General features: G+C 34.3%; 1 protein-coding gene across 1 annotated transcript in view; it reads right to left on the reverse strand.

Annotated features, from left to right (window-relative positions):
• Positions 1–13263, reverse strand: part of LOC113498830 (calmodulin-binding transcription activator 2) — a 200407-nt gene that overhangs the window by 128610 nt on the left and 58534 nt on the right. Inside the window, exon 2 of the mRNA XM_026878972.1 lies at positions 7210–7364. The gene's annotated coding sequence lies outside the window, so the exon portion shown is untranslated. The remainder of the gene's footprint in view (positions 1–7209; positions 7365–13263) is intronic.

Below are 13263 nucleotides of genomic sequence, written 5' to 3' on the forward strand. Positions count from 1 at the left end.
CTGGGCAATATTACCTCAAATTCTGGAGCCAACAATAGCAAATCTTCATAGCAATGCATTGAAGCGTATATACCACAATACCAGAAGACTAGTACCGTTATACCGGCACGGGTTACTTGGCCTCAAAATAGGAAGTTCTCTATAACATTCATGGCTCTACATAAGATCAAAGGTTTCCTGGTCTCGCGACAGAGATCTATTGTGGAGAGACCCTTTAGTGACTTGTATAGACCAGATTTCGGATTGTGTTATATTGGCAATGATTTTAATAATGATTTGGTTTGTGGTCACCCTGTAGCTTAAAGTATGAACCGAAATTTAAATAAGATATTTGTTTTTTTTTCAGGGAGATGTTATTTACACATCCTTGACAGTCGTTACGAGTGGTCAGAGGCTAGAAAGACTGACCACCAGTCTGACTAAGGGGTATCGTGTTGCCTAGGTAAATGGGTTGAGTAGAAACCGACATCAACATGATGAGAAAAAACAAGGATGCTGATGACAAAAACGAGAATCAAAAATTTCTATCGTGGATTTACCTTATGTTCTGAGTGAAAATAAGATCCCGTGCTATTTATCAATGAAACTTTCAAAATTACACACAAAAGATAAACGTTAATCCTCACCATTGAACCCAAACATCCTGGTAAACATTTCAACGAAGTTGTTAACAAAACAATTGTTGATAATGGACAGTCAGCATTATTATATAACATTGCCATTTAATACACTTCACATCGTTTCAAAAGAGTAAACATTTAAAAAGCACCAATTTCCTCAGCAGATTCAAATTTTCGCCTCGTCGGGTAATCGCGTCGATTTTTAAAAAGACTCATTTCTTCCACCATTGCCTCCCAAATTATTATAAATAAAAATCTTTTAACGCTTGTTTCCACTAAATAAAACTGGAACGTCGAATGAAAAAACACGTCCCATTTCTTTCTCAAGAAAAAAGGTTGAAAGAAAAATATTTGGTCACTTCGAATATAGCGTATGAAAATACTTGTTTATTGACAAAACATCTTGGGCTTTATAGTGGGATGTTAAGGTGTATTTTTGAGTGATGACGCGTTATGTTTTCCACAAAGGCTTTAGTAATAAGTAGGTTTTGACTTGTTACTTCGGTCGCGTGGGTAGAGCGTAACAAATAGGCTGTTATTGGACAAATACTGATCAAGGTTCTCGAATGTTCTAATGAGCACGTAATTTAGAAAATAACGGGTCTTTATGGCTTAGTTAATTCTGTTTTGGAAAGCACGATAGATTTTGGATTACAGTTCAGCCTACCTACTACTTTTAACCTTATGCCATTTGCAAAAAACTGTAGAGGATTTAAATAAATTGCCTCGTGACTTTCAATTGTTAAAATTCGTGGTGGCTTTGTGGTTCTATGTATGGATTTGTATGCATGATGTGGGAATTCGATTAAATTGAGGTAAGTAAGAATATGACTTTTTCTAAAGCTACATCTACTGTTAATTACTCAAAGACACCATTGATATCATGAGAAAACATTCATTCTAAGTATCGGAATTTGAAATCGGCAAACCGCAGTTACCTAGCGTTTTGATCATTGCTCAAATCGTCCCACAAGGGACAGTCTTATGCCTGATAACGGGACATATGTAAAATAACCTAGTACTATTTACACCAGTTGAGCTTGAAATACAAAACAATTTTAGCGGTATTCAACTAAACTCCTGAAAATACCAAGATCGTTTACTCAAGCTGTACGAAAGCCTCATATTAGAAACTATACCAGCTTTAGATGATGATGATTGCCCTCCGCTTCGAGACATGAATCTTGAGGAATGTCTCCGATGAAATCTATTCCAAAGCCTTAAGACTCGCGCCAACTTCGTTCAATTTCGGAATCTACAAATGTGTTCGAGAGTTTGCGTAATCCGTTTCCGTTGAGTTAAGAGTTTCTTTAAATTTGCTGACGTGGATATGCATGAGGGCTCTACACGATTTTAGATTAAAAATGATATTTATAGGAAACTTGAATTGCATAGATTTTTTACTTTTGAAATTGTTTCATCTATATTCCGAGTCATTTTTTTTTGTCTTTTATGAATCTAAAATTATTATTTTTACGTGAGGTAAGCGTCAAAAATCCTTTTTGGTTTCATCAATAACTAATTTGTAAATAATATGTATAATAATGTGCAAATATTATTATAAATACGGTCAAACAGCTAAATATTGCAACAATAAATCACAAAATTCATTCTACGCGGTCATAAATTTTGAAACTCTGACGTAATATATTTTAGCTGTACAAAACCAAAACCTTGAAAACTCATAGGTTTTAAATATCGTTACATAATAAGATTACCGTGGCTTAGTTTGATTTATGTTCAGTGCCTGTACCATGAGCTACTAACAACGACTATTGTGAATGTTGGAATGAAATGGCGCTCTACAATTTGTGTATTTCCGTCTCGTTTGCACGGCGGGTACAGTCCTATTTTGAGAGGTTATAATGAGCGTACTGGTATCAATGTTCGACAGGGCTATGTAAATATTGTGTTTTTGTAACATGATGGATGTGATGGTATGATTAGTTGGTTTATTAGACTATATATATTTTGGTGTAGCGAGGTTGTGAAGAGGCAGTTTTCGTTCCATTGTATGTCAAAGGTCAAGTTATTAGATAGAAATATTGATAATAGACATTTATTTACAGGCGATGTCATAAAAAAACTGGAACGGATGTTCGCTAACCCATTATTTCTTCTCAATTTCAGATTTGAAGCAAGAGACTTACTTAAATTATTTTCCTTTCAGCAAATACGTGTCGTGAATAAATTTCATAAAGTAAAAAATCTGGTTAGACTCTAAAATAGTTAAAATTTTCGCATACATTTATAATAAGCAAATATTTATTATAAAACGGTTGAACCGTGTAATCCAAGGTTAAAAAAATAGAAAAAGAAAATGATTCACCTATCCCGAACCTAAAATTTCTCCATATCTAAAAATAGGTTAGGCTATAAAACCTGTGCAAGCTAGCCAGTTTGCAAATAGACTACATTCTGTTCCAAAACCTGATGTCGTTGACCCGTCAGTCGTTACTCAAGTAATTATAAATTCAAATGTATTTGCTGAGTGACTCTGGTTATGTCTGCCACGGGAACCACTTAGGGGTAAAACGTGGGCCATGTACGTTACGTACGTACAGTCACTCACATAAACGTATTAACACTCTCCAATTGACTCACTGTCAGAATTCTAAAGGGGGAACAAAGTAGCTAATACTAAAATCCTATATTCAATGTACTATGTAGAGGTTTTAAATCAATTTGAGTAAATATTTTATGTTATAAAGTAAGCGATTTAGACAGATTCAGTATTAAATGACGTAAATATTTTTCGAGCCGGCATCAGTTTGAATCGCGACAGCTCATGATTAAGATCTACGGCAGATCCCGTAACTAGTCGGGCTATCCCAATAAATACGTGTAACTAAGCCGTTTCATAATTCAATAAGAAATTATAATACACACAACAGGTTTACTCACGTTTATTTAACAAAACATTCGACTCGCCTTCCCGTCGCGAACTGCAGTTGAAACCAAAACTAGTTTAGCGATCCCGATAAACGCACGCGAATCAAATAATCAATTTCACCAGTATATGAATCTGGTTTTGCACATTGACTTCTATTGTTGTCTGTACGTAATGCCGCGTTAACTGTGACACTTCACACTATATGTGTCATTTAGTGTCGCCGAGTGTACATATATGTGCTCAGTTTCTGAGTTTCAGAAATTCTCTGTAAAATAGTCGCCAAACGCATTTTTGAGTAAAAAATGTGTTTAAATTCTACATCCTGCAACTTTAATGAGTAGACGCCTTTGCCTAGCATTTGAAAAAAATCAGCTATTTCGATTCCATTCATGTTGACTCTAGGCGAAAGAAAACGAAAAAATAAAACAAGAATATTAAGATAAACTCCATTACAGCTTCAGACTTGCTTTTTCAGTAGCCGATACATTTTGTTCGGTCAGTGTCAACGACTAGTGACGCCATTAGTCTTCTTTTACTTTAAGTCGGTCGTGTTTTTATACAGGCAAAAGAAAAATACGTACCGAATATCTTATATTATTGAGCCTTACGCAATTTAAAAACTCGCGATTCAAATGGGCCTCGTTGAAATATACTAAAAAGATCCTCACCCATTAAATTTATAATTTTCCCGATCTAACCTAGCCCTGATTTTTTATTTTTTTATGTTAAAGCAATAATCCAAATACATATTTGATTCATGAGAGATAGCTTGGAGACAGACTGACAGACAGCAGGGCCTTAGACCTTTAACTTAACGGGAACTATTAGTACCGCGAGATTACACTAAACAAGTTCTTTCCTTCTAACTGGCACTAAAAGCAAGAGCAACATAAAGCTATTAAAGCCATAATAAACTAGTCCGCTTTAAGACGTCCACCAGTTACCTAAAAGCTATCGCTTCTAAACCAGGTGCTGCATATTAATTCTCTGGTGCTGACTTGTACGGTTTAATCACAAAATATTTACTCGACAGTACGGGCTCCATGCAAATTTATGCTAAAATATCACAACTCGCATGGTAAACGATTTCCGTGAGAGAGAACTAAGTGTCGAACTAACTTAGATTAATCTAATATGTTGTGTAATGCTATTCGTAAGCTACACTAAGACTTAACACAATAAAAGTCGTGTGTAAAGGCTGTTTTGTAGCAATCGGGATGTGTTAACAGGATGTGATGTAAAAAAGGTTTTAGGTTACATAAAAGTTAATGCTGCTCCCGAAAAGCCTAAAACTGTTTCCATTTGTAAATAAAAAATTTAGGTTTTTTATTCAAAAAGAGATTTTGACACGTTATATGAAACATTTTGTTTTCAAAACTTCATTTTGCTGATTACAGACATTTTGGCTTTTTTATTAAAATAAATAAAACCTCTATATTACAAAACTTGTTTTTAATCTGTCCACTTGTAAAGACCAGAACATCTTCACTTATCAATTATTAAACTACCCAAACAATAAACAAAAACACATCGCACCCCCCTGAATAGCTCACATACGACATACAACCTACCCATACATCAGACCGATAATTTGAAATGCCGCAAAATCCTCGCACAATATCGTACATTCCCGGCACAATACGACAATAAGCGACCTCCTCCCGCACTAAATACGCAATGCATTGTGAAACGCGCGATACTATGCGTTTGTCTACAATCACAATTGATATATGGTAATTAGGTTGGGGGTTTTGTTTTGTAAATGGTTAAATTACGTAGTTACATTACTATTGTGTATAACTGGCTTTATGATATCATATTTTGGACAGTTACGTGGGTTATTCATTTGATTCATTAGCTTTCGTACGGGACTCTACTTTGTTCGTCATAACAGTTTAATTTAGGAATCCAGTCGTGTAGTTCCGTCCTGATAGTCCTTTGGTCTAGGTAAAAAGATAGTTAGAGTTTGATACATTAAAGAGTTATTTCAATAATGAATTCAAGGTCTTATATTAACAATTCACAAATTGATAAAACAAGTTCAAGAACGGCAATTAAATTTCGCGCGAAGTCGTGAATACGTAAACCCCCAGTACTTAATCTAAATAGACTAATTAAGAAGTAGATTTCCTTATTACAACAATATGAACTACATTTTATTATTATCCAAAATGACGAACAAAACGAATATACGAAAATTATAATTGATCGTATATTTAAAAAGGCAACTTCATTCCAAATAACAATGACTTTAGCTTAAGTTGTTAAAAACTTAAAAAGTTTAAATGCGACAGCTAAATTACGGCGTCGGCCACATCCGTGTTGACACAACTCAATATAATCGGGCTAATTGCTAACACCCAATCATTTTAGCCTTAATTATTACGTGGTTTAGGTTTGTCATGCTTCCGAATCGGGTCACGAACCGAGTACAACGGGTTCGTGACAGTTTGCGCCAGAATAACGTGGCACAAACATGCTTTCTATTTTTCTGTGATATTGGTTTAGTCGTTGCCTTTTACTTTAAAGGCCGTTTAAAAACGTTAATTGATACAGGGTCCTCGATTTTAACAATTGTTTTTTTCTTGACCCATTATTTTGAAATATCAGATTTTTTTTGTCTGACCTGTGAAATGTTTGTGTGAGAACAGAAATACATAATTTGTTCATCATCAATCGTCTCGGCACAACAGTTCACGAGATACAGCTTGGTAACAGACGGTCTGACGGAAACACGCACGGGCTTAGTAAAAGGCTTCTTTTCGGCCTCTGGGTTCAGTATATGTGGAGATACATACAACAATTTTTATTTCAAGTACACCTTTTTCAGGTAATTTCGAAGTGCTTATACAACTTCGTTGCAAAAGCAAAAATGACATTTTTATGAAGAAGAACCGTCAAGAAACTCCATATAGAAAAGCATACAGATAACAGATTACATGAATGATGTATAATGTACCTAGCCCCCCCCCCCACATCATGGTACATATTACTTCGCTCGGAGTTCCGTCTTCGTACATATGAAAATAGTTTATAATGGAAATAGGAAGCGAATGAAATCCATTTCCATTATGCTAGTTAAAAGCACTCTTGCATCGTTCAATCCGAAATTATAGCATAAGCTAAGATATATTATGTATCGTTTATTCAAGATAGTGTTTTCTTTATAAGAGAAGAGTCTGAAGAGTTTGCTTGTTTGTTTGAACGCGCTAATCTCAGGAAGACCCGGTTCAAATTGAAAAATATTTTTTGTGTTGAATAGACCACTCATCGAGGAAGGTTTAAGGCTATATACCATCACGCTGCGACTAATAGGAGCGAAGAAAAAGTCATAACGTATATCTTCTAACCACGCAGACGAAGTCGCGGGCAACAGCTGGTATTTAATATAGAGGACACGTGATATACTTTTAATTTATGCGGTTGTGGTAAAGAGCTTTAAAAGAATCATTGTAAACCGATTTCGTAAAAGTTTATTAATTGACTCGTAATAAGCTCTCCCACATCCATTCTCATCCTAAATTTATAAAAAGTCCTGTAGTTCCTTAATTCCAAGACACTACTATCAAACGGTGAAAGTAAAACGTGAGGGGAAACCCCAACCCGCAGCGAGCTGGCAAACCTCATTTGTAAAGGGGTAGGCCGGTTTCCAACAGTCTGGCGTAAAAAGGTTCATATTTTGATTTGTATACTCACTGGCATTAAGCGGCACGGTGGGCGCACGCGCATGGTACGCCCCCGCGCCGCCCGCGTACCGCCCGTACCCCGCCACGCTGGCCGGCTAGCCGCTGCCCGCGCGCATCCCCTGACTGCTCACGCGGAATAACACACCGCCACTTCTAAACTGAGATCTGAAAAGATAGAAAATTAAATATTAAAAATCTGCTTTCATACAATACGCCAAAAACTGTACTGTGCACTTTTATTTTTTTCTACACTCACCATAAGGAATTTAATCCTTGTGTTGTGGGGGGTTTTACAAATATCATGTGCACAAAGACTCCCAGACTCAGAACAAGCATTCGTGGATCCCACAAATGCTTGTCCTACGCGGGAATCGAAACCGTGATACGACGCGCACAGTGGGTTTGGCGTGGTGACCTTAACCACGCTGCTATCCAGGGTGATACAATGGTTTTATCACGCCATAATGTTAGTGACAGAAACAGCTTTATCATAGAGTAAATCATAGCAAAGGTCAATATCAGTAGGTGAGTATTTTTATCAACCTGCAACTCATGGTTTGAACAACGTTAACCAAGGTTAGGTATAGATAACTGATATTTATCAACAATCAGGACTTATCAAAGTACCATGAAATTGGGCAAATTAATGTGCAATTGATAGGATTCAAACAAGAAAAAGAGCATGGGCATATACTATCCAAGAATCAACAATAAATCTAAATTAAAAAGCAATTAAAATCATAACGTCCATAAAAAAATGATATTTTTAAAGCCTTAAGGAATCTCCCTACGTATTATTAATAAATTTTATCTCTCTATTTTAGGCTAAACCCAAACCTGAAAAAAAGAATAGGAAAATTATACTCAAAAGAGTTCCGTTTAAGAATCGTGTCACGTCAGTCCCGGCGTGCCGCTAATCGTAACTCAAATACAGCGTGCGAGAACCGAAGGTTCGTTTAAAACAAACTTTCAGAAAGGGGTGACAAGAGACAAATATCTCTTAATTGCGCAGCTTTGTGTTTCTTTCAATGTTTTCAAGGGGGTTGAAATTCTTTGTATGTATTCGTAATGTGTATCTTTTGAAAATTCTGATGCATGTTTAAGTGTCAATCGTGTGTCATGTTTAATGATACATGAGATACAGAGTATATTTTGTCTGTTTCGACCCTACTTTATAAAGATTTTAAGACGCATATCTTGTAATCCAGGATATATAACCGCATGATTCAGGAACGTACAATGGTCACCACACATTTAAACTGAAAACTTATTTTAAAATAAATGAATTTATACTCATACTCTGAACTTTAAAACGGACAGCAAATCCTTAGTTTATTTAGACATATCTTCTCAGAGTAATCAGATAAGAAATATCGACTCCAACTTTCTTAAAAAGGACATTGAAAAGTGATGATATATCCTATTCACAGAACAAATATTTCACGTCATTTCATTTCAATACATACTCGGGTTAAAACATCTGAGCTTCTATACCTAAATAATATAACTAATATTATTAAGCCAACACTAAAACCTTCACAATATCATTGAGGTTTCGCTGTGTCTAGCACTGCATTGCTGACGACGCGAAACAAAACGCTGAACTAAGATACCTTCTTGGCACAGCTGGTGCACAAGGCGAATTGATACATACATAGATACAAATGTAGAGTGCATATAAATGTGAACTTTGTTGATTTTGCAAGAAAGTACATTTTGAAATGTACTTAGGTAACAATAAGTAGGAGATGACGATCATCCGAACAAGAATCAAACTTTAAGTAAGAAAAGAGTTAAATTGAGTAAGTAACCTCATTTTCTGAAGTCGTTTAATTGAAAATATTGGACAGTTTTGAAATGGGAATCATTCTATTAATAACCCTGAAATGTATTCTTCTTAACTTAAGAACTATTTTATTTTTTATGTTAAGGCTAGTCCTTAATATTTCAAGTCATGAGATCATCTAGAGCAAAGAGTCCCGTTTCCTTTTGAAGACGCCACAAGGGACAACGGACCAACAGACATACGTAACGTTGAAAACTATTGTTTACTCCTATATTATGATAAAAAAAATCGGAATAATATAATGTGAAGATCAACAAAACTTCTGTATTTATTTGTTACGTGACAAAACAAGTTTTTGAGTTTGATGATGTGATAACGACGTCTTGTATTTGCACATCGTACCTAGGTTTGAATTATCTTTTAAATTGTAAGGTTGTTGTTTTACCGAGAACTTGTCTGCTTTATATTGTTGGAAATGTAAATTATAATTAATTCGTCGAACTAATTAGGTTTGCAGACAATGTTAAGGTTTGTTATTTTAATAGCATTTTAAATAAGAAATTGTACGTTATTAATATTATAAACAGAGTAAGGTTTTCTTTTTTTTTTAAACTGTAATTGTTGTTGGATAAAGATAATTTGTAAACATATTCACTTTCTAAATTATGTCGCTTGAAGTTATAACATCTTTCATTTTTAGTCAATATTTTTTTTATGAATACTTAATTATACTATACATTAATACAAATGATATTATTTAAATGTAACCTGTTTAGATTATTTCATATAAATTAAACTGTAGCCTGGAACATTTTAACTAAACGTTTCGTAACAGAAACCTTTTATCTAAGGGAACCACGCTTCAGTAATGTGTAGTGAAAACTTAATTCCCTAATATTAACTCAGAGAGGCGTATAGACGTTTTAATTTGTTCTCTTTATTTCATAAATTATTGTGAGATTTTAATTTTGTGTTTTCTAAAGAGAAAATTTATTCATGTTTGTTTTAGACTAGCAATTATCATATCATATAATAGATACAACTATTAATTTCAATAGTTTTAATTACTTTTAAAACATTTCTTTCATTTTAAGTCTTCAAAATGACAACATTTTAAAATAGTTATAAAATACCAGCGCTTCACTTTCACCTCACATTTAAAAATAAACACCTGTAGCTCTGCTATACAATACAAATAAAAAAAAAACAACAGCAAAAACAAAAATCGCCCCGTCCGGCTCGCTCCATACAACATGACACCAATTCCAAATTAAGATGTTGTATAACGAAGCCGACTCCATACATAACACATCTGACCGTCTTTGTGTCACAATATACTTGACACGAGGGCGAAACTGCGCTAAGTACGAAGCGGCTAAGTTGAAAGAACAAATAAGCCGGCTCGGTAGCATGTGGCCTCTACGACTCTCATCAAAGTTGCACGCTCGTAGGCCTCTACGCGGCTACGCGACTTGTGGTCTACGCCCGCTACGCCACTTGTTGTGTACCGTTTGACTACAAAGTTTGGTGATATTAGTTTGTGTGTATACGTTCATGTATTATTACTGTTATTTGTGTCAGAAGGTCTTGACTGTAATATTTATAAAATGTCAATAAATACAGAGACAACTCTACATTTAACGTTTCGTACGTATTTCGGTCTGTATTTTTTTCACATGTTTTTTATAATAAAATAGCAGAAATAACAGTATAACAAACAACATAAAACAATAATCACGCAAAAACAATATCTTCAAGAAGCGATTGTTCTGCTAACGCTTCAGAGAATTTCATAGGTTGGCGCTTCAGTTTTCGTCGCGCGCCTTGTACAGTCGACAATAAAATGCATATTAGATAACCGTGTTTTGTTGCCCGCACGTGATTGGCTGACTGTACGTGAGGACCTCGGTATTAGTTCGGGGTATTTTATGTCGCCCATCATGAAGGGAATTATCGTTATGATCATTTATATTACACCTATTCGGAGGCTTTTTGTGTACGTTCCGTGCGTATGGTATTAATGGAGTAATGATTTTGAATTTACAGTTCGGTTGTGTAAGGTTCATTTTTGCGTATGAATAATTATTTTTTTTACATCGTGACAATGGCAATGTATTAATAATCCCCTTATAACACAAAAGCGAATGAATATAAGTATATTAGTTTCCTTTTTCACAATCCCACTGGTTGACATCCTGGACAGACTCAGAAACTTCTTTTTGTCATTCCGCGTTCTTGTGAAATGAAACAGCGATATTGAGTGCAGATACCAGTAGCAACTGCAAATCACATACGAAGTTCGTTCTTATTGTTATAAGCCTGCAGCTGGCCAAAGGCTCTTCTCACTCTCACTCTCTCACTTTAAAATGCTTATCACGTTACTTACGTCGGACGAAAATAAAATGCGTACACAAAACAGTACAAGCCTTCAACGCCCAACAATTCTAGATTTTAGTCACACTCCATTTATCAAAAGCATGAGTTTCTAAAGTCGTAAGAAAATTAGGCCTTAGATTTTCTTGTCCTTTCACATACAGTAACAAACAACTCAGTGTTAATTTCATCATACCTGTCTTTTTCTCTGTTTATCAATATTATTTTAATGAAAATTGTTACAAACATAAATATTTCAGATGTTTTATCATTGAAACAGTGAGACCTACTTTATTGCATTTTCATTATTTGTATTTATATAAAAAGGCAAACAATTAGTTTATCAAGATAACCAGATATTTTATCACTGATTCGTCGTTCTAAATAATAATTAAACTGTGGAAGAGGCTTCAAGGATACTTGGAATTGAAATTATAAATAAAAAAATAAAGCCAGATCTCGTTAAAAAAATATATATCATGGAAAAAAATATACGTTTATGAATATAATAAACTCCCTAAAATATCAATGTAATATAAAAAAAATACCCTTATCCTATGAATTTCTACAAATAAAGCATTGTACTATTATTTCATGAATTACAAAAGAACTAGACGTATTTGTTCTTATAATACCATTCGCAAAACTTGATAACGAGTAAAGGTGTTCAGTTGAAATTAAAAATTAAACGAAAACTTCAAAACCTCACTAAATTAGCTCTACATTTCATCGCCACACGTAAAACCCATCGATTATCCATTTAATTACCGAACCATCAATAGGGCAACACTACGTAATAATCAATTTGTTTAATGGCAACACTATTCACGCTCCCCTTTGAATGACGTCAGAGGCTAATGAGGATTATGGAATAATTGAAAATGTTTCAAGATGGAAATGTATAAATAACTTGTCTTTAAGGTTGAAATTAGCATGAGGTTGACTGAAAAGTTTATTGTCAATCAATAACGTTTAGTTGAAATTACCATGTAGATAGATTGTTTAAAACATTGAGGGTTGAATGTGGCTTACTTAATGTTTATAAACTTTGTATTTGATCAATACTCTAGTAAGATGATTCTGTTCTATAATTTAATTCTGAATAAAGGGCCGTATTAAATTTTATACTGTTTAAATTTTTTTTATAGCCATTAAATATGCTGTAGAAATTAAATTTACAGGTTCTGCAACAATCTACTATAGTGTTTATACTGTGGCCAATTATAATCATGACGATTATTATACTATTTTTATTTTCTTTTGCCTTGATTTCAGCCTTTTTATTTAGATTCAGTTCGGCATGCTCTTTATAGACTTTTAAATAATATTGGAGTAGATTTTTCACATATTTTTTTTCATTAAGGGTATGAAACCCAACGATATTTTACATTTCATTTTAATTTGTATTCGCATCAAATCTTCAGCTCAATCCGTACATCAAATAATGAGATATGAGTCAGAGGTTACAACCGATTACACTGAACAGGATTACATAGGCATACAGATGATAAAATATCAAATTTTCAGTACTTACGCAAATAATAATGCGATGACAGAATGAGATACCGCAAAAACAAGACAACACACAAATTAAGCGTTACTAAATTATCGTACGATTTCACTAATTAGTCACTTTGACGTCAAACGCTAAATAAACACAGATAAAAAAATCAATAAAAAACTGAAAAACCAGCCAGTAACTATACAGACGCTATTAAAAAGAAATGCGCGTCGATTGTTTTTTTTTATTTAGAATTTGTTTGGCGCCTTTTCCAAACAATTGAAACGTCAAGATGGCGACCACGCGTTCGTAAACTGACAGTTCCAGTAGGTCACTGTTATCACCAAGAGATAAAAGATAATTAAACAATTTACTGACTAAAGTATTATGAGTGTTAAACATTC

This window comes from Trichoplusia ni, chromosome 11, assembly GCF_003590095.1.
Source record: "Trichoplusia ni isolate ovarian cell line Hi5 chromosome 11, tn1, whole genome shotgun sequence".
Lineage (NCBI taxonomy): Eukaryota > Metazoa > Arthropoda > Insecta > Lepidoptera > Noctuidae > Trichoplusia > Trichoplusia ni.